This window comes from Mirounga angustirostris, unplaced genomic scaffold, assembly GCF_029215605.1.
Source record: "Mirounga angustirostris isolate CCGP_5_RB_7025 unplaced genomic scaffold, mMirAng1.0.hap1 SCAF_3, whole genome shotgun sequence".
In the NCBI taxonomy this organism is placed as follows: Eukaryota; Metazoa; Chordata; class Mammalia; order Carnivora; family Phocidae; genus Mirounga; species Mirounga angustirostris.
Genome location: NW_026991711.1, coordinates 49,159,997 through 49,182,310, shown reverse-complemented (window position 1 = coordinate 49,182,310; position 22,314 = coordinate 49,159,997). Strand labels below are relative to the sequence as shown.

The following is a 22,314-nucleotide window of genomic DNA, read 5'->3' as shown; positions in this document are numbered from 1 at the left end:
CCAAATATTCAGCAGGAAAGATGAAACTCTAATATTTGAAAGAGTCCAGAAGACAAGTAGCTTTTCTGATATTTTTTATTGATTTAATAGTTCTGATATTATCATTTTTATGATATCCTTATATTTGTTTAAGGCTTCAATACTCTTCGGTAAATTTGTTTTCAGGAATTTATCAATATTGCCTTTTTATAATCATAGCAGCTTTGTGTGCCTTTACCATCTTCCCAACACTCTTCACTTCATTTTGGTCAAGGCTGCTAAAACATCAGATATATTGCTTTTTTAAGCAATCTGTCTTCTATCTACAGTTTTCAGAATTAACTTATTAATCTAGTGCAAGAGAGAGATGGCTTCCTGCAAGAAGAATGTGCAGGTTGAACATCTGCTGTGGGGAGAGGCAAGGGTCTGAACTTTGTGACTGTCTCAGGATGACTGTACAAGGGGTCAGGGGTCAGAGGGAGCAGCATCATTCACCCTCATTGCTAATCTGCTGAACATGGATCTGGGAGCTGGGAGATCAGAATGCAGAGAGATGGTTCATGCATGTGGGAACTCATAGTTTTGCCTTCAGTTAAGGGATCCGGAATTTAAAACCAGGTCATTTATATATTGTACAGAACACTAAATGTTTTGATTTTACAGATGGAAGGCAGAACTGAGATTAATGAGAGCACAACACTTGAATTTAGATCGAGTTTTTAATTCCATTTCAATTCCTGATTGGTAAAAGACCCTCAGTTTACTAATCTGTAAAATGTAGATAATAATAGCTTTCTACACGGCTATTGGTAATAAATGAAGTGATAATAACTAACTGCTTATCATAAATATAGTACAGAGAAAGCTCTTATAAAAGTTACTCCATTGTTATTTTGATGTAGAGATATTAGGTATTGCTGCGGTAAGGATGTACTTTGTTTTTTTTTCCTTCCTCAAGCTACTGTACTCAAACAGTCTCATATTGCAGACTATTTAGTAAAGAGGCTGGTAAGATGTCATTTTTACTTTGCAATACTTTTCTTCTGAATATTCCACGTGTGGAAATAATAGCTAAATGCAGACAAATAGGCATTGGGTCTTTGGCTACTTTGGATTTTCTATCAGTTACTGTCAAAATAAGAAACAGATGGCACACCAGAAAGAGGAGTGTTAGGTACAAAGAAACCACATAAGAAAGTGCCATAATCCACGTCCAGAAGGAATGCAGGTATTATTAGCACCTAGAATCCCAAAGAAATGAAGGAAGGGACCCTAACTGGAGACATCATCTTGCAGAGATTCCTGGCTTGAAGAAAGAGAGCCAAAATGAAAAAGTACACCATTCTCTACCATACAGTCCAGTTCTGGTACCCCTTGGTATTTACCCAAATGAGTTGGGAACTTATGTCCACACAAAACCTGTTCACGGAACTTTACAGCAGCTTTATTCATAATTGTGAAACTTGGAAGCCACCAAGATGTTCTTCAATAGGTTGATGGATAAATAATTATAGCCTGCAAATGGCAAGATCTCATTCCTTTTGATTGGAGGGTATTATGTTGAGTGAAATAAGTCAAAAAGAGAAAGACATGTATCATATGATCTCACTGATATGAGGAATTCTTAATCGCAGGAAACAAACTGAGTGTTGTTGGAGTGGGGGGTGGGGTGGGAGGGATGGGGTGACTGGGTGATAGACACTGGGGAGGGTATGTGCTCTGGTAAGCGCTGTGAATTGTGCAAGACTGTTGAATATCAGATCTGTACCTCTGAAACAAATAATGCAATATATGTTAAGAAAAAAAAAAAGAAGAAGGTAGCGGGAGGGGAAGAATGAAGCGGGGGAAATCGGAGGGGTAGAGGAACCATGAGAGACGATGGACTCTGAAAAACAAACAGGGTTCTAGAGGGGAGGGGGATGGGAGGATGGGTTAGCCTGGTGGTGGGTATTGAGGAGGGCACATTCTGCATGGAGCACTGGGTGTTGTGCACAAACAATGAATCATGGAACACTTCATCTAAAACTAATGATGTAATGTATGGGGATTAACATAAGAATAAAAAAAATAATAAAACAGCCAATATTATGTGACATTTACCAAAACCCACTAGCATTAAAAATAATAAAAAAATAATAATAATTATAGCCTGTCCACAAAATGGAATATTATTCAGTGCTAAAAAGAAATCTGCTATCAAGCCATGAAAATACATGGAGAAACAACATGCAAATTACTACAGGAAAGAAGCCAATCTGCAGGGCACTTGAGTGGCTCAGTCGGTTAAGCGTCTGCCTTCGGCTCGGGTCATGATCCCGGGATCCTGGGATCGAGCCCTGCATCGGGCTCCCGGCTCAGCGGGAAGCCTGCTTCTCCTTCTCCCACTCCCCCTGCTTGTGTTCCCTCTTTCGCTGTGTCTCTCTCTGTCAAATAAATAAATAAAATCTTTTTTTTTAAAAAAAGAAGCCAATCTGCAAAAGCTACATACTGCATGATTCCAACTCTAAAATGTTCTGGAAAAGGCTAAACTAAGGAGATTGTAAACGATCAATGGTTGTCAAGGGTTAGGAAAAAGGAGAGGAATAGCACTTGGAGGATTTTTAGGGCAGTGAAACTGTTATGTATGATACTATAGTGGTAGATATATATTATTATATACCTATCCAAGGCCATAGAGTGTATAACTCCCTAATGTAAACTATGAATTTGGGGTGATAATAATCTGTCACTGTAAGTTTATTGATTGTAACAAATCACCACTGTGGCTCAGGATGTTGACAGTGGGAGATGCAGTAGTTTGTGTGGGGGCAGGAGGTACATGGGAACTCTCTTGTACTTTCTACTCAAAATTTTGTCATAAACCTGAAGTTGCTGTAAAAAATATAATCTGCTTTTAAAAAGTACATGAGGGGCGCCTGGGTGGCTCAGATGGTTAAGCATCTGCCTTCGGTTTAAGTCATGATCCCAGGGTCCTGGGTGGAGCCCCACATCGGGCTCCCTGCTTGGCAGGAAGCCTGCTTCTCCCTCTCCCACTCCCCCTGCTTGTGTTCCCTCTCTCGCTATGTCTCTATCTGTTAAATAAATAAATAAAATCTTTAAAAAATAAAATAAAATAAATAAAATAAAAAGTACACGAACCTTACTCTCCGCTATAGCTCCAACCTCTTTCCTGGTTACCTCTGGGGTAAAACAACCGGAAGCCGTTAGAGTACATGCACCTTGTTAATATAGTCTATGCAGTCCAGCTGACCAGATCAGAGGGCAGGAGGAGAAGGAGGGAGAATAAAAAGATCTGGAGGCATAAATGGAAGATATCTAGCATAGACTTCTTATGGATGTTGCAACTATTAACAAAATTTCCTGACAGTGTTTTCATAACAACATTCCTCATTATCAGCAAGTCAGAGCATTGCATTAGAGCTTGTTGGAAAAATTCAATATGTGTCGAGTGGCCTTGACAACACTGATTAAAGAAAAAAAGTCCCATAGAAAGTACCATTGAATTATATGTATCATATTCAAATATAGCACATAATTACAGGAAAATATTAATACCTATAATAACATAAAAGGCAGAGTTCTAATAAATAGTAGGGTGACTCTTAATGTTTGGTTGAAATAGGATGTTCCAGAGAAGAGCACAAATAAAATAAAGCCTATTAACAGGGGCCAAAGATGAATTTATTCTTAATGTACTGTATGAGAGTGACTAGGAACCTGGATATGACAGACACACCTGGGTATGAAGCACAGCTGTGACAGTTTCTCACTAGATAATTCAGATAAACTGTTTTTCATCTAAAAAAATGAGAGGAATAATAACATCTATCTCAGAGGTATTATGGAATAATTTAAATTAGATAATATATATATATAATATTTAACAGAGTGTAATGGTCATAGAAATCCTTTAATAAATATTGACCATAATACTATTACTAAAATTATTATTAATATAATATCATCAGATTTGTTTTTATAAATCTCTGTTGAATTTTCCAGATGCTCGTGCATTTTGGTATTGGACATGGTTGATACAGTTGTAAAGAGCCCTGTTTTATCTCTTTGAGTATTTTATTTAGTAGATCACTTATGTGAGGAGCACATTTTGTGTCTTTTAAAGCTACTATTGGCCAGTCTGTACCTAGGGAAAACCGATCTTTATTATCTGTTTTATCACATGCAAGGGAAACATTGCTGCTAAAATCTTTAGATTGCTACCAGTATATTGGCAGTGAGAGTAGCAAAGAAAGAGCTTAATCGAAGGTCATTTACTCAAATCATATTTGCAATGTGGAATTTATGGCTGAAGAGAGAACAGAAGACAAACATAGAATTTGACATTTGAGAACAAATATCAAAGCATAAAGTATAGAGAAGGCCTATAGCTTTGAGATTCAAAACTATATGGAATTTTAACAGTAGCCATCAAAATACTTTATTTCAATATGATGTAAGTATTTTGATTAATATTAGTTTTCTGATTACAACACCATTTTGAAATAATAACAGCCTCGAACACTATCTAGATCTTCAGAGTCAAGTTTTATTATAATTAATAACAAAGATCAATCATAAATGATTCATAATGTAAGTACCAGGTATTTAATAACACTCTTCTTAAATAACAATCTAGAGAATATAAACAGTTGCCATTCATTCAAACTTTCTCTGGGATACTTACAGCCTCATAGATGTGTGAGTTACAGGGATACATGCACCTATTTTTTATTGAAGCTGCTTTTATAGGAAACAGCAAAGTGAGAAAATGGTTATATCAGTAGCAGTGATTTTGAAAGAATAGGAGGTATCTATCGGAGGCAAAGAGCCAAATATGGAATGTTCTTTCTGCCAAACTTTTCCTCTAGGACCAAATAGAAGAGGGATTTACCAAACTTGTTAAATTGATGTTAAGTGTGGAGCGATGTATGCCATTATTTAAACTAGAATATAAGCAATCCACTGCATTTAAGAATGGTGTAGTCCACGGGTCACCTGGGTGGCTCAGTGGTTAAGCAACTGCCTTTGGCTCAGGTCATGATCCCAGGGTCCTGGGATCGAGTCCTGCATCGGGCTCCCTGCTCAGCAGCGAGTCTGTTTCTCCCTCTTCCTCTGACCCTCTGCCCGCTTGTGCTCACTCTCTCTCTCAAAGAAAGAAATAAAATTAAAAAAAAAAAAGAATGGTGTATTCCAAATCCTAAACAAAAGGAAAATCCATGAATGATGCACAAATATGTACAGAAAAATTCTAATTAGTGAATAAACAACTAAAGGTCATTCTCATAAGAAACAGAAAAATAATGATATTCCACCATCTATGGGTTAAAACTACAACCTCTTTTCCTGAAGTTTTGACAGAGTGAGATGAAATGGATATTGAAAAAATATGAAATCATAAATTGTGAAACCAAACGTAGGAAGGAATTTCTCTAAGCTCATGATTCTTTTGTGGAAGTAGGAAAACGAAATGAAGGTGGAAATTACTGGGGTAATTGTAGGGACAAAACTAGCTAGGATTGTTTCAAACATTTTATGTCAGTTCTTCTCACAACACTAATACGTTTGTGGATTTTATTAAATACTTTATTGTTGTAGGGATTTGGGAATTTAACCCAGCCTTGGAATAATAAAAGGATGTGCCAGATTCACAGATCTATGGGGTATATTACATAAAGCATTTTAAATTGGGGAGATGGGAGAATAGTTCCAGAAATCCTTAAATATCATAAATTTTTAATCAATTTATGGATGAAGAACAATTTATCTTTAGTGTTAATGATTTGGCTTTGGGGAAATAAAAATGCCATAGGATGCTAATTTTAGTGAATTTACTAAGCATGGGTCATGATGCAAGAAAGAGATGGGTTCATTTTCTAGCATTAAAAAAAGCAACCTAGAAAGAAAGAAAGGGTACTATAGGAAAATATTAGAGCAAAACTGGATCTAACAATCTGCCAATTATGCCTTTGGATTAAAGGAATATTTCAGAGAAGAGAGCTCCTAGTTGTTTTTGTTTTTGTTTTCTCTCTCATTTTTTAGAGATATGCTGAACAGAGACCTTTTTCTTGGGGAACACTTCACTTACTCCAATGAGAATGAAAGCATGCCTGTTTAGCCCAGGTGGGGAATACCACAAGCCACAATAAAAATGGACTGCATTGATACTGAAGACCTCTGCTCTGTCTAAATACAAAAGACTTTATGTTGATAAGGGGTTGACTGGCAGTCATAAATCAATGATTAGAAATATTAGAATGTGTAAATCCATCAAGTAATTGCGTTTGCTTTTCTGGAGGAGATTTGGATTAAAATCTCCATTCAGAGCACATTTATTTTTAAGCTAAATGTTTTTTACATGATTTTTTTAAAATGTAGTGAGAATTGTCTCCAAATGGTACCTATTTTTGGAGAGAAATCCTGAAACAAAAGACACTTGTCCAGATTCTGTTGGATCAGGATGGAGTTGGATTGGAGTTGATGCAGCTGGGAACATCAATGAAAGTGGGAACTCCCTGTTTCCCAATATTAAGATTACTTTAATGTCCCTCCATTTTCTATCAATCTTGTACTTGTGACACATTTGTTACCTGACATGTAGAGTTGCTAATCAAGAAAAACACCCCCAAAAATACATAAAAAATAAAGAGGAATAAGGCATTTCTTCAGTTATAAAGAACATCTAAAGATTAGTTCTGAAACTGATGGTTACAAGAAGGGAGGTGGAGGGGGGTTAGGCTAAATGAGTGGTGGGGATGAAGGAGGGCACATGTGATGAGCACAGGGTGTTGTATGGAGGTGTTGAATCACTATATTGCACAACTGAAACTAATATTACCCTGTATGTTAACTAACTAGAATTTAAATAAAAACTTAAAAAAAGGTTTATATGCAGTATAGTTGCAATGAGTCAAGCATATAGGTATATAAAAAAAAAAGATTAATTCTGAACTTTGCATGAGCTGTTATTCCTATAGCCAGAAAATGCCAGAAAGTGTTAAATTTCAGAAATAAGCTAGTTTAAAAAAATTTTTTTAAAGATTTTATTTATTTACCTGACAGAGAGACACAGCGAGAGAGGGAACACAAGCAGGGGGAGTGGGAGAGGGAGAAGCAGGCCTCCTGCAGAGCGGGGAGCCCGATACGGGGCTTCATCCCAGGACGCTGGGATCATGACCTGAGCCGAAGGCAGACGCTAAACGACTGAACCACCCAGGCACCCCTAAAATGTTTTTAAAAATGGCATGCGATCTATCAAGTCCTAAAAGCAAAAGCAAAATGGTGATTAACGGACACTAGGATTGGGATGAAATGGAGAGGTTAAAGACAGCAATCAAGTAGAAGGAAAAAATCATGCTTCCCTTATGCTCCTTTTCTTTCCCTGTGAGCTGTTTCCAGGAAAGGACACAGGGAGAGAATGCTCCCGGTATTGAATCCTGATGTATAATTTATCAAATCCACAGGGTAACTCAGTCAATGATTTTTATGTTTTTTCCTTTATGCAAGATTGCACTGTACATTTTGCTTAGTCTGTTAAATGCGTAGGAAGAACTGAAGGCAAGTGTTATATCAAATTTTCACTTAGAGTCACCAGATGCCCAAGGATTTCAATTAGTTGAATTTTCATTTTGTAGGACAGCATTCTGTCCTGAAGTTTTATCCTTATCTTGTGCTTCCTCTGGTATTGTTCTTCAAGTAGGCAGCATTATTTTAAATTATTTCCATCTTATTATAATTTACACTTCAGTAAAATCAATCAAAAGAGTAAATTGTTTTCTTTCCATTCTACTTGCATTAATGAGATGAAAAAGAGGAAGAATTTCATAACTGCTCTGTTTGGATAAAGAACTTTAAATATAATTGCAAAATAAAAGAAAAAATTACTAGCTGAAAGTATTCTGAAGTGGGGAACAATATCACTTCTTGAAGCAAAAAGTAGGTTCTGCAAAGATTGATGTGATGTTTTCTAAAAAGAATCTATTAATCATGTTGAGGGAGCCGTAGAGAAAAACTCTCCAAGGCAATACAAGGGAGTTTGAATTTTGCCTCAAGGATGGTCTCTTTGGGGAGACTGACCTGCATACACTATGAAGGAGACAAGAAAACCGTATTATATTTTCTTCTTAATAGTTCACGGCTAGAAGTAAGACATGAAATACAGACTAGCAAAATGTCCTCTTGTTCTTATTAGACAGTCTGGGTAAGTAGATACAAACCAGAATTTACACAGATTATTAATGCAACTAGTCCACAGGTGTAATACCTAATAAAATTATCACAATGTGGCAGATGTTGAAATAAAAGTGGAAATAAAAGCAAAATAAAGGCTTTTTTTGGGAGAGAATAGTAGCATTGGTTTTTCATAGATATATTTTCAGAAAAGGAGATGAGATTTTACATAGGCTTGATTGCTTATTACCTAAATACATATTTTTTTTTTTACTTATTTGTTTTACTTGCATTTATCTAGTAACTAAAATAAACATTTGTAATTTGTTTTACCATCTGACACAACAAAATTAAGACTGGCAAAAGTAGCTGCAACCATTACAGGGTAGAGGTCCATAAATTAAATAAAAGATGTTATTATAGTTGTGGGACTTTTAAAGAGACTGGAACAAAATAGTAAAAAGGAATTGAAATTTCATATGTTTTGCAAATTGGAAGTTTATGAGTTTTGTATAAGTGGGAACATGCTTGAAAAGAAAGGGAATCCTAGAAAATTAAGAAAAAAGATTTTAACAATAGATATCCTTTTGGAGAGCAAGCAAAGATGTATGAGTAAAACGGATTCTATGGATAGCAATTGGATTTAAAATTTCCTCCATCTCTCACTGAATGCGGGGTTCTACTGAATAAGACACATAGCAGGAAGCTATTTCTATTCTTCACCCACAGGAGAAAGTATTAAGACCAAAATAATTGATAGATTCATTAACACTACCTGACTTAGTCAAATAGAGTTAATGTACATTCAGGGGATTCTGACCGGGAAATAGGTTTCTGTTACGTTTCAGGAACAATATATCTGACATAGCCATTTGGCTGTTTTGAAGAAATAGATGTGGGCCTGCTTCATCTCTACTGTGCATATTTGGTAGATCTGTCATGATTGTGGAACATAAGAAGATGCAACCATTAATGTGGCTTGCCTATTTATTTATTATTTATTTCTAGTGAAAGGAAAAGGATAGTGTATATAGTAAGAAGTAAATTGACATATTCCAGTATATGGTAATGTGAGATCTATAGGACATACATTTTGAGCAAGTTGGTTAGCACATGGGATACTTTCTGATAGCAGAGGTTCACCTGAGAACCCTCAAAATATTTTGAAGTTGTTAATTCATTAACTTTTCAATAGACTCCATAGTCATCCTGTATTCATAAAATGTTGAAACAATTGGATTCATGTTTAACTATTACTATATACTCTAGCCACATCATTTAAATTTCCTGAATATTCTCAATTAGTATAATTCTCTGCTTACTTGAAGTGACTACTGTAAGAGGTAAATAAAATTATGTATGTTAACTTTGAAAAATATAAAAATGTTACATAGTAATGATTAATGTCAGTGTTTGGGTTTTTTTTAACATTTTAACCTGCTCTTACTTTATGAACAAGGGTGTACCAATGAGTATTTAATTTATTTACTTCATATATTCACTTCTTATTTACCTTTTTTATTTTTTTGGTGGGAATATTTAAGTTCTACTCTCAGAAAATTTCAAATATACATATGGTGTTACCAGTCTCTCTCTTTTTTTTTTTTTTAAGATTTTATTTATTTATTTGACAGAGAGAGACACAGCGAGAAAGGGAACACAAGCAGGGGGGGTGGGAGAGAGAGAGAAGCAGGCTTCCCGTGGAGCAGGGAGCCCGAGCGGGGCTCGATCCCAGGACCCTGGGATCATGACCTGAGCCGAAGGCAGACGCTTAATGACCGAGCCACCCAGGCGCCCCACCAGTCTCTCTTTAATAACTAACTAAATTTAAGTTATTTTATTGATATAAGTGTGTATGTGACATTGTATTTCTGAAGTCTAAATATCAGTGAATTTAATATCTGGATGCACTGGCTAGATTACAGGCGAGTAGAAAAGTGAAAGCAATATGTTCATAACTTTCCTCAAAGACATATTTTGTCATTTACCTTTGTTTATGTGTGTAGCTTTAGTTAACTAATGTTTTTAATAACTTTTTATTTTGGAATAATTTTAGTATTATAGAAAAGTTTCAAAGATAGTATAGATAATTCCTATATTAGACAGGGTTCTCCAGAGAAACAGAAGCAATAGATGTGTGTGTGTACATATTACCATCACATATTTGTCAAAATCAACAAACCAACATAGGTACATTACTATTAACTAAACTTCATACTTTATTTGAATTTTGCCATTATTTTCTATTGATGCTTTTTTATTGTTCTAGGATCCAATCTAGGATGCTGCATTGTATTTAGAGTTAATTCATTTTAATTTTATAGTGTATTTCATCATATGATTATGCCACAATTTGTTTATTCTCCTGTAGATGGCAATTATTTCCAAGTTTCACTCTTACAAATATAACTAATTTTTTATGAAATAAGTTGAAATCATTTAGGTAAATTCATGAAGCAACTCTGCTCTTTCTTCTATTGTCTCTTCAATCTGTCTTATAGAAAAAGAAATCTGCTTTATTCCATACCATTCTGTGTAACTCTTAGTCTTAAAACCAGTTTCCTTTTATTTTTTTCATCTTTATTCAGGTATAATTGACAATTGAAATTGTACGATTTTAAAGTGTACAACAAGATGATTTGATATACATAAATATTGTGAAAGGATTCCCCCCATTGAGTTAATTAACACATACATCACTTCACATATTTACCTTTTTTATTTTTTGGTGAGAATATTTAAGTTCTACTCTCAGAAAATTTCAAATATATATACGGTGTTACCAGTCTCTCTTTAATAACTAAAATGTATAATACAGTATGATCATAAAAGCCCTGAATATTATTCAAATTAAATAGATAGCTTTTCCTCCATCTGGGGTGAGCTTCAGACCTAGAAGTGGCCTGTGAAGCGTGGGCATGGTTAGGAGATGTCATTAAAAGTGGATTTTTATTCTTGGAGATTGGCAAGGTGAAGGGAGTTCAGGATAAAGATAAGAATAATTATTCCAACTTGGAAATAAGGCTAAAAGGTGGGCAATATGTCATTTTAAGGTCATATAGGGACATTGTTTAACAGACCTATCTGAGGATTATCCAGAGAAATATATACTTTGTTGAACTCCCATTTTTTTTTAAATTTTATTTATTTATTTGAGAGAGAGAGAGAGAGAGTGGTGGGGGGAGGGTCAGAGGGAGAAGCAGACTCCCCGCTGAGCAGGGAACCCGATGCGGGACTCCTGACCTGAGTCCGTGACCTGAGACGCTTAGCCCACTGAGCCACCCAGGTGTCCCAAGTCGTCTTATTGTCAACAGTTTTGTTTCTCTTTCCACTTTCAATCATTCTTCTACCATGCACACAGCTTAGAAGGTGCAATAACAATTGTACCTTTTTTAATATAAGTATTTAAGGAATTTTACTTTATTTACAGTCTTCTCTTTTCCCAGCACCCACTCTGTAGCACTTCCACCCCAACATTCACTCAATTACAACGTAGCTTCCAATCCATCAGTCTCATTACCTTCTTCTTCAGTCTCTGCTTAGTCTGAGGGTCTCTTCTTTCTGCATTCACTCACTTTCCAGGTGTTCAACTGGTCTCACCTGTATGATGATAGTAAGTTTACATCTTCAGCCCTGACATTTGCTCCTGATCTCAAGACTCACATATTCTGATATCTTCACTTTGGTATCTAAAAGCCACCTGAAACTTAGTGTGACCAAAACCATAACCCTATACTCTCTACCTTCCACAAAAAAGGCTTTTGCCTTCAATGTTGTTCATCTTAATAAATAGTAGCGCTATCCATAGTTGGTCAAAGAAGAAATCCTTCAGTCATCTTTTTTTTTTTTTTTTTTAAGATTTTATTAATTTAAAAGACAGAGAGAGAGAATGAGCAGGGGGAGAGACAGAGGGAGAGGGAGAAGCAGACTACCCCCTGAGCAGGAAGCCCAACATGGGTTTGATCCCAGGACCCTGAGATCATGACCATTTATTTGAGAGAGAGAGAGAGAGAGGCAGAGAGAGAGCATGAACAGGGGGAGGGGCAGCAGGAGAAGGAGAAGCAGACTCCCTGCTGAGCACAGAACTGGAGGTGGGGCTTGATTCCAGGACTCTGAGATCCTGACCTGAGCTGAAGTCAGATGCTTAACTGACTGAGCCACCCAGGCATCCCTTGTTTAACTCAATTTAAACAAGTCCCAGACTTAGCGAAATTATATGCTAACTTGTGTATTTTTGTCCAAGAGAGATGCAGATACTTTCTCTCTACTAAAAAAGATAATCCCAGAAATTATGATTTGTTGTTCTATAAGAAATCAACAAGTTTTATAAGTAACCAAGCAATCTTATTTTAGTATTCATTTATTACATTGTCTACAAATGTCAACTCCTCAGATGCTCTTTGAACCATCATAATGGTTTCTCTTAATTACTTTTTCTTTGATACATGTTCATTTTGTATTTGAGTTATATGTTTAAACTTTTTGAAAATCAAACTTTAACAGGTAAAAGGGCCCTGCTTTACTTGTTGGGGGTGGTATTTAATCTGGCTTTTGTTTCCTCTGAGTGATGCAGACAGGTAGTTGCTAGTTGTTTTTTTTAGGTGTTTTTGTAGTTTGTTTTTTGTTTTTGTATTTTTAGAGATTCTCTTGTGGCAACTTCTGACTGAAGCTACTTGGCAAATGATGTCTTTTATCTGGAAGGCTGCTTTACACTCCTTTCTTCACTGATAGGTCTAGAGGCCTCATATGTCTCTTTTGTTGGAATTCCACTGCCTCTGAAGATTCAAGTAACCTACCATGCATCTTTATACCACCATTTAGAAAGTACAGAGTGCTTTGAATGCAGTCAGCTAGGAAGACTCTCCCAACTATACCTTTCTTCTTTACCCTTCCCCAAATGGAAACCAGACACAAGGCTCTATGGTTCCCAAATCTGAGAGAATACTTGTTCAACTCTCTAGATGGTTGGCTTAAAACCTCCTCACTTAGTTTGAAATAAGAGAAAGCAGCCCTTTCACTTCCTCTTTTTCTTCCCCCATGAAGACTCATTATATTGGCATCTCTTTCTCTCTGGAGAAATCTCCACTGTCTCTTTAACACCCACTCTTATAAGTCTTATCATCTTTGCTTCTTCCATATTTCCTTGGCTGTCCTTTGCACTTGTACAGTTTGTCTTTATACATGCACAGTTTCAAATTATATAGTCTAGTAGTATGAAAATTTTGTTGATATTCTGAGTGAGAATTTATAAATTTATGAATTAATTTTGGATAATTATCATATAGTTTTATTCATATGTGTAACTTAAGGAATAGTGCAAAGGACCTTAGGGGAAGGGAAGGAAAACTGAACATAATAATTAAAAAAAAAAAAACTGAATGGGAAGAAATCAGAGAGGGAGACAAACCATAATCTTCATAATTTTAAATAGTATCATCCATGAACATGGTATGTTTTTCAAATCTTTAAAATCTTTTATTTGCTTTAATATAAATTTATAATTTTCTTTATAAAAGCCTTATACATCATTAGTTATGATTTGTTTGTACCTTATAGTTTTAGGTTTTTATGAGATATTTAAAATATTTTAAATTATTTAATTATGATTGTAAATTGTTCTGACTTTTGAATATTGATTTTATGCCAAAAAAACCTTGCTATTCACTATTTTATTTCTAATGATTTCTAGATTCTCTAAAGTTTACCTGTCTTATATAATTAATGACAATTTTGTTTATTTTTCTAATTTTATATCATGTATTTAGTTCTTAGATTTATTGAAATTGGCCAGGATCTGCCATCCTCCTTGACCACACACATAGCCTATGAAGTTAAATGGAAATGATAGTGAGTATAATTCTATGAATGATTTTATTGAAAATATATCTAAAGCAACTGTAAATCTGATGCTGGGCTTAGATTTGTTTGTGGGTATGTTTAGGTCATTCCCTTAATTAGTTAAAAATTTTTTTAGCCTGGGGCACCTGGGTAGCTCATTTGGTTAAGTGTCTGCCTCCTGCTCAGGTCATGATCCTGGAGTCCTGGGACTGAGCCGCATGTCTGGCTCCCTGCTCAGTGGGGTGTTTCATTCTCCCTTTCCCTGTGCCCATTTCCCCCACTGATGCATGCTCTCTTTCTCTCACTCTTGCTCTTGCTCTCTCTCAGATAAATAAAATATTTAAAAAAATTTTTAGCCTACTGTATAACTAAGAATTTTTTTATTACAAATGAGATTTTTTTTAGGTCTTTTTTTCTTGACTTTAACGGTATAATCATATACTTTTCCTTTATATCTTTCAATTCACTATATTAACCACTGTTTTAATATTTTAAAACCTCAAATTCTTGCAAGAGAGTTTTCTTGATGATCATATACATAAATATCTTGACAAATAAGCATGAACAAAATGTAAACATAACTGTACATAGTGATGCACAATATATCGTACATAATTTAGAATCTACTTTTATTCAAGCACTTCTTATGACATAGGTTGAGTACTCAATGTTTGGATTTAAACTTGGATATTATGTACTTGCAGCTTAGGTCCTTCTCCTAAACGCTTCCAAAGAGAATGAAATTATTTTTTTTCTTTACGTGAATGTCATGGAAATTAGAAGATTCAGATGAATCATAAATATGCAACATAGTTATATTATGGAAGCAAGGTTTTATGATTTTTGTAATTCATGAAATGTGTTCTCAGAATAAGCATTGACCGGGGCGCCTGGGTGGCTCAGTCATTAAGCGCCTGCCTTCGGCTCAGGTCATGATCCCAGGGTCCTGGGATCGAGCCCCGCATCGGGCTCCCTGCTCCACGGGAAGCCTGCTTCTCCCTCTCCCACTCCCCCTGCTTGCGCTCCTTCTCTCGCTGTCTCTCTCTCTGTCTTATTTGACAGAGAATAAAGATTTTAAGAATAAAATCTTAAAAAAAAAAAAAAAAAAGAATAAGCATTGACCAAATCCTGTAAATGCAGTAGTGTTTGCTAAGGACAGCAAAACCAATCCAAAGCAATATTAATACCCACACATTATCTAAAACATAAGGCTTGACTATAATTCATAAAATTGTGAGATATTTTCCTTTGTTATGCTTATTTATATAAATGTTAACAAAAATGTGATTACTCTGCTCATAATTTTTCTTTGGAAGGTTGTAAGCATGTAGCACAGAATCTACAATGGGAAGGCTGGCAAAGGCTATGACAAGAACATATAGAGTAGAAAAGATTTTCAATTCAAAATTTTAGTAAGTATTTAAAAAGATGTTCAGCCTCTTTATTAATCAGGGAAAAGCTAATCAATGATAACAATTTTCATTGATCATATTGGCAAATAAGTTAAAGATTAATAACATCCAATGCTGGTGAGGGTATCAAAATGGGCACTCCCCTCCATTTCTGATGGAAGTGCCAATTACAGCAACCTTTTGGGAAGCTAACACAGCAGAATCTAATTTTGAAGTATGCATCCCATTAAACTCAACATTCTCACTTTGAAATAAAATATGAAAGGAGAACTCCCATCATATAAAGATTTCCTGCAGAATTCCTTGAAGTGATAAAAAATAAAAACATCTAAATACCACCAATGGAGGAATGACTAAGAAAATGATGGCATATTTATAAATATTTGATATTATATAGTCATTAAAGAAAAAAATAAATTTCCACATAAATATAGAATTCTATTAAAGAAGCAAGATGCAGAGTGATATACGTAAAGGGGACATATTTGTAAAATATTTTTGTGTGTATAGATGTTTTCCTATGCTTACATGGACGTAGAAAATTACCTGGAAAGATGTACTTTATACAGTCAATATTTTTTCTTTGTGGGGTGAGAGAGGGGAATGGAGAGATGGGAGTGGGTGCTGAATTTTTATGTACATTTTATGTCATCCATTCCAATGAGCATATTATCTTTTATAGTTTGAAAGGACAATACCATAGAGCATAATTTTTTATTTTTACTGAAATATGCATACAAATCTTACAAATATTGTACTATACAAGGCTTGGTTTCTTGTGGAAAAGAAAGAACATTTTTCTCTTCCATTTCACAATTAATTGAATTTCAAACCAATAGCTGATATTGAGCTTACCAAGGTTTATGAAATCTTCAAAATTGCCTGGGAACCTTCAGAGGCAAGTAATGCTTCCTTTAAGGGCATTTTAGCTATTTGGATGAGAGTTAACAGATTGTAGCTGTTGGAACATTGTGATCTAGTCTGAGTGATAAAGTGAAGCACTATAGTTCATGGCAATAAATGCCACCTGCAGTGACTTTATCAGTCAACTAATATTAAGCACGTATTCGAGGGCACAGTATCATTTCTCAGTACTTGACATCCAGGCACAAAATATTTTCTAATGTTTATTAACACCATATCACTTGGTAAAAAAGGTGGTTTTGTTGATTTCAGAGTGCTTTTTCCCAGGACCGTAATAACTGCTGTCTTTGACAATGTAGAACCTGAGATTTTGTAAAACTATAAAACCTTTAACTTGAGTTGTATGCATTTACTGAACATTCCCTAAGTACTTGCAGCCTTATAATTTACTGCAGTGTTAGGCATGTGCATAAAACATTTTTTAATTGTATAGTTTAAAAAAGAGAAATTAAAATGATCAGAATATTAAAAAAATAGTAATTATAAAACTGACCATGCTGATTAGGTGTTAATATCATCTATACTGCCATTGATTAATTACACTCCAAATTGTTCAATAGTGAGAGGAAGTATGTGTGATCCTCATTAAATTAAAATAAATTCCCATAGGACAAAAATACTCTGAAAAAAATGTGTTGTGAAACCTATCTCTGTGTTCAAGAGCTTGATTGAAAATAGATGGTGATAATGATATCCTGAAAGACATTTTTGGATCCTCATTCAGTTTGAATATTGACTTTAGAAAGTGCTTGCTTCCAAATGTCCCCATGCATAGACTGACTTTTCACACCAAGCTTCTCAAATTACTAATTAATTCCTATTAATGTAACTTGTTAAATGTATGCTTTGGTCGGTTATAGAACCTCTTCGTACGGTATTTCTCTCCGGGCTTCTGATTCCTATTTCTTTTCCTATTCTTTCTCTTATACCTCCAACTCTTCTCATTCTCACCACAACTAACTCAAACCTCTGTTAGTGGCTGATAATGTTCATTCTATTCTGCTCTTGTGCCAGAGATAAACATTTTACCCTACAGTTCTCATTAATTTAAATAATTTTTATTTACTTCTGCCAGTTTATCTTATTTTTCTATTCTCTCAATTGCATAATGATATATGCTTGAATTCCAGTTTCTTTGATTATTTGTATGTTCCCTACATTTCTTAGAGAAGATATGATATAACTTATATACTCTTTTTTATTTGTATTTGCTTGCTTGCATTTTCTGAAATACACTTGAGTGATAACTAATAATGTAGGTGGGGAGTATAAACCATGTGCAGAGCACAAGAAAATCCTTAAATATTTGTGGTCAGTTTATCCACTACATTCTAAAATAACAGTTCAAATACAGGGAAGCCCTTAGTTAACAAAAATGTTAATATCCCTGTTTCAGGTTTAAGTGAAGAAAGTGAAGAGTCCTAAAAAAATATACTTTGGTTAATCTCCCTAAAAGCTGTTGCCTGATTTTAACATTGGAACATAATTTATTTGACTTTGTTTTTAAGATATCCTAATTGATACAACAATTATTATATATATATTAACTGAAACTCTACAAATAAAAGTCCAAAACTATTCTAGCAAGTCCATTAGGAACCTGTTTTTCCTTCCTAGTTATAACACATATGCATTTCAGTTTAATCAATTTACAAATGCAGTTCTGAGGCTACAAAAATAAAATACAGCCTCTAGCCATTGCTCCTCAGAGAAAGAACCCCTCAGGGCAAGCTCTCAGTTTACATTGCAGTGAAAAAAAAAAAAAAAGTTTCAGAAGCATCAGCCTCCAAGTAATAAGTACATAAGAAACTATAATATAAAACCCATATCACAGAATTATCTTGATTTGTGTGAGTAGCACAGATAGAATTACCTAAGGGGATATGGAGTACGATTGAAACAGAAAATGCTAAGTCTCAAATTGTGCCTCACAACAGTTTGCAACAAAGAGGCCTCACTCAAGAGGGTCATAAACTGACTTTAATGGGAGTCAGTAATTCAGCTACTGCGTGTTGAAACATCTAATTGTTATGTTGATGTAATTGTTATGATGAAAGCGGGGGGAAAAAGCCTAAACCAATTTTCAGAATATTAGACTTTTCTGAATTTAGAGTGTCTTATTAAATTAAAGATGAATAATAAATTGGTTTGACTGGCTACTAAATCGCTTTTTTAAAATTTTGCATGATAAAATATGCTTTGTAATAAGAGACAACAGACACAGAGAAAAAGAAAAATGGCAAACAATGAATAGTGCTCTCTGGAAGGCTGATTACCACTGATAGGTCCCTCTTTATCTTCTCTGATTTTCTTATTCATAATTTAGGTTCATTTTAAAACACTTGATGTTATGTTATTGAATCAAAATTATGACTGTGAAAACCAGATTGCATGGATGGAGAGGAAAATAGGGAATGACAATAGTACATCAACAATCTCCTTTTCTATATTATAGTAAAAAACACTCATTAAATGTGAACTTCAGGATAAAAATTAGATGAAGCTTACTGTAATGGTGGAAACCAGGAAAGGATGGTAGTCACACAACGAAATTAGTGTTTATACAATTGGATTTATACTCTATGATAAAAAGTAAAAATTCCCTCAGAGAGAGGTTTAGAACACAAAATCTTGTGAGGTTTCAAGATACCTAAAAGAGCATGTCTAAAAAAATAAAAATAAATAAAATAAAATAAAATAAAATAAAAAATAAAACACATGACACAAAATGCTTAGTTTATAGCCCCAGTGTTTATGTAAGAGCCGTGTAGCTCTTTGCCTCAAGTAACAAAGCATGGTATTAAATAAGGCAAAGTATGTAATGAGTACAAGAAAAGACAAACATAAACAATTATTTAGGAAGACTTTAATAAATTGTTCTGTCTTTGAAAGAAAAAATAATCTAAAATTCATAAGAATATATCTTAGAATAATATAATTCATTAAACTTTCTGGTGTTGATGGATATATAAAGTAACATATATAAAATGACACACAGTTATGTAAAATTATTTATAAAAACTTTTGTGTATGAATAGAGGATACAATTTTCCACAATAAAATCAATAAATAAGACTGCAATGATACTCCAAATTAATATAAAAACAATAGATAAAGGCCACATTCCTTGAGCTGCATTGTAATAAAACTAGAATTCAATAGTGAACAATTAATTATAAATCACCAAGTTATTGAACAATATGTATCACCAAATAGATTAATAGCCCAGAGAAAATTCAAAATATTTTAATATATTTTCATCAAATAAACTCTCAAACTTCTTGACTTACTTTTTAGTTATATCTAACTATTAAGGAACACATAATATCTATCCATATATATATAGTTTGAGAGCATTGAAAAAAAAGTTAACTTTATGATATGTTCAAAATCCTAATTTTAGTGGAGAACAAAAAAAAGCAAACTTCACCAATCTTATTTATCGGCAGATTTTGAGGCCAGCACAGTGGGGAGACTAGGGGAGCTTGAAGAACTCCTACCATTAGGAAGATGCCTAATGGCTGCTGTGTGGAGGATACCAGGAGTGCAAAGGTTGTTGCACGTGGAACAGTGCGGAATCAGTTGAAGTCATGGTGTCTGGGAATAAGATGGCAGCTGTACAGGTCATAAGTTGTGGTTGGGTACTGGATATATTTTGAAGATAAAACTAATTTGATTCTCTGAATGATTGGCTGTGAAGAGTCAGAGAAATAAGAGGCAAATGGCTTTCCATATTTTATAAAATAATACCTAATTTTATTAGCTAAGGGCTATGTAAGATTAGACCCACTTGCCTGGCCTAACTCAGCTCCTCTTCTTCTGGTCTGGTGCCTAACACCCCAACTTCACTGAGCTTTCACTTCCTAGAGTGCGCTCTTAAGTCTTTCCCCAACTGGGGGGTTTTGGCATAATATCTCTCAAATGATTATCTTCAGTTCTTGTCCTGGCTGTTTTTGTTGTTGTGATTGTTATTACATCATTCTGTAGGTCTCAGCTATAAATGTGCTATCTAACAATGACTTCCAGAGCATCATATTAAAGTACTCTTTCTGCTTACTCTTCTTCACCTTCTGCCAAAATCATTATTGCAGCATATTATTTGATTTCTTTGCAATACTTTAAATTTGGAGTAATTTATTTCTAGATTTGATTTCTTACCCTATTTTTGCTGTCTCACCAAATGTCGGTAAGTTCCATGAAGGCAGGAACTAATTCTGAATTAAATTTTAGTAAATTCGGGTACCTGCTGAGGACTTGGCCTATAATTGGCCCTCAGAAAACATGTAAGTAAATGAATAAACCCAAATAAAATTGGACAAACTGAATATTTACTCTTGATTAATAAAAAAAGAGCTAATTAGTAACACAGTAATAAATTAATAAAGAACCTTTAGCTAGGGAAAGTTTTTTAAAAATATAAATAAATGGAAAGAATCAGCATGTCCCTAATTGAGCAAACACATTTTTTTATAAAGAGTTCAATTCTTCCCAAGTTTTTTAATAAATCAAGACAAAATCAATTCAAGCTCACCATGGGATATTTTCACCCCAAAATTGACAAATGATTCTGAGGTTAATGTGAAAAATAAATGAACAAGAATTTATATCAAATAATCAAACAAAAAGAGAGTATCATCAAGAGGCTTGCCAGAGAGTAAAATATAATAGAAAGACATAATAATTCAAGTATGATCTACAAGGAAAAAAATAATAAGAAGAAGAAATAGACCATAATATATTCATGTATGTAATGGATAAAGGAAACTTTTAAATTTCTGGCAGATTTTCAGTGAAAAGTTCCTGGACTAATAACTCACCTAAATGAAAACTAATGAAGTTGGATACCTATTTATAACATACTAAAAGAAATTCTGAATGGGTCTGAGAGTTAAATATGAAATGAATCAATCAATCAACCAGTCACATGAGATTAATATGATCTGTCAGTGGGAAGAACTTTCTATGCTCAAGAAAAGAAATTATACACACACATACTACATATATATGTATATATATACACATGCATACATATGTATGTATATACATATGCATACACATATACATACTTAAGTTATATATATTTTAATTTCATTATTGAAACATTTGTAAGTCAGTGTTATATATAATATTATGCAAATAATATTCAATAAGCAATAGGAATATATATGACAAAGGATTAATTTTCAAAGGCTATGAATTTTGTTGAATATGGAGAAGACAAACTCCTCAAAATAAAAATGGATGGGTAACATGTATAAACAATTCAGAGAATTAGATTTGTCAAATGTATACACTGAAAGCACCATACTTAACTAGTAAGCAATAGATTAAAGGGAGATGTTTCTTTCATACAAAAGGTTAAAATCAAAGATAATGAAATTATACCATTAATGAGAAGATAATAAATTATTCTTTGTAATAACTGACACATTTCCAAGCCCTCTTCACAGCTGAACGAGTACTATATTGAAAATTAGTCGTCCAGCTCAGAGATGGAGGTGGGTGGGAGGGATGGGGTGGCTGGGTGATGGACAATGGGGAGGGTTTGTACTATGGTGAGCACTGTGTATTGTGTAAGACTGATGAATCACAGACCTGTACCCCGAAACAAATAATACATGATATGTTAATTAAAAAAATAAAAAAAAAAGAAAATTAGTCATTGAGTGTTAAAGAAATATTTCTTAGACTACTTAGTAAGAGGAACATTAATAAGTAGAAACAAAGTTCTTATACCACAACCAATTCTTAATCATTATGTTTTATAATGTTTATAATTTTTCCCTGAAAATTCTATTATAATCACCAAAATATTAACCATGCTTATATCAGGAGAGGAGGGGAGACAATAATTGCTGAAAGAGGAATATGTATTTCATTATGTCTATAAAAATTTTAGGATGCAATTTTTTAAATTTATTCATATCTAAGCATTATAAATACAATTGCCTAGAGAATAAAAAGTAGATCTTCCCATATATGTTTTCAACTATGA

General features: G+C 34.1%; 1 long non-coding RNA gene across 2 annotated transcripts in view; it reads right to left on the bottom strand.

Annotated features, from left to right (window-relative positions):
- Positions 1 to 22,314, bottom strand: part of LOC123839788 (uncharacterized) — a 42,706-nt gene that overhangs the window by 4,894 nt on the left and 15,498 nt on the right. For both annotated transcript variants that reach the window (XR_006789743.3, XR_006789744.3), the window contains exon 2: positions 11,666 to 11,745. This is a non-coding gene — a long non-coding RNA (uncharacterized LOC123839788). The remainder of the gene's footprint in view (positions 1 to 11,665; positions 11,746 to 22,314) is intronic.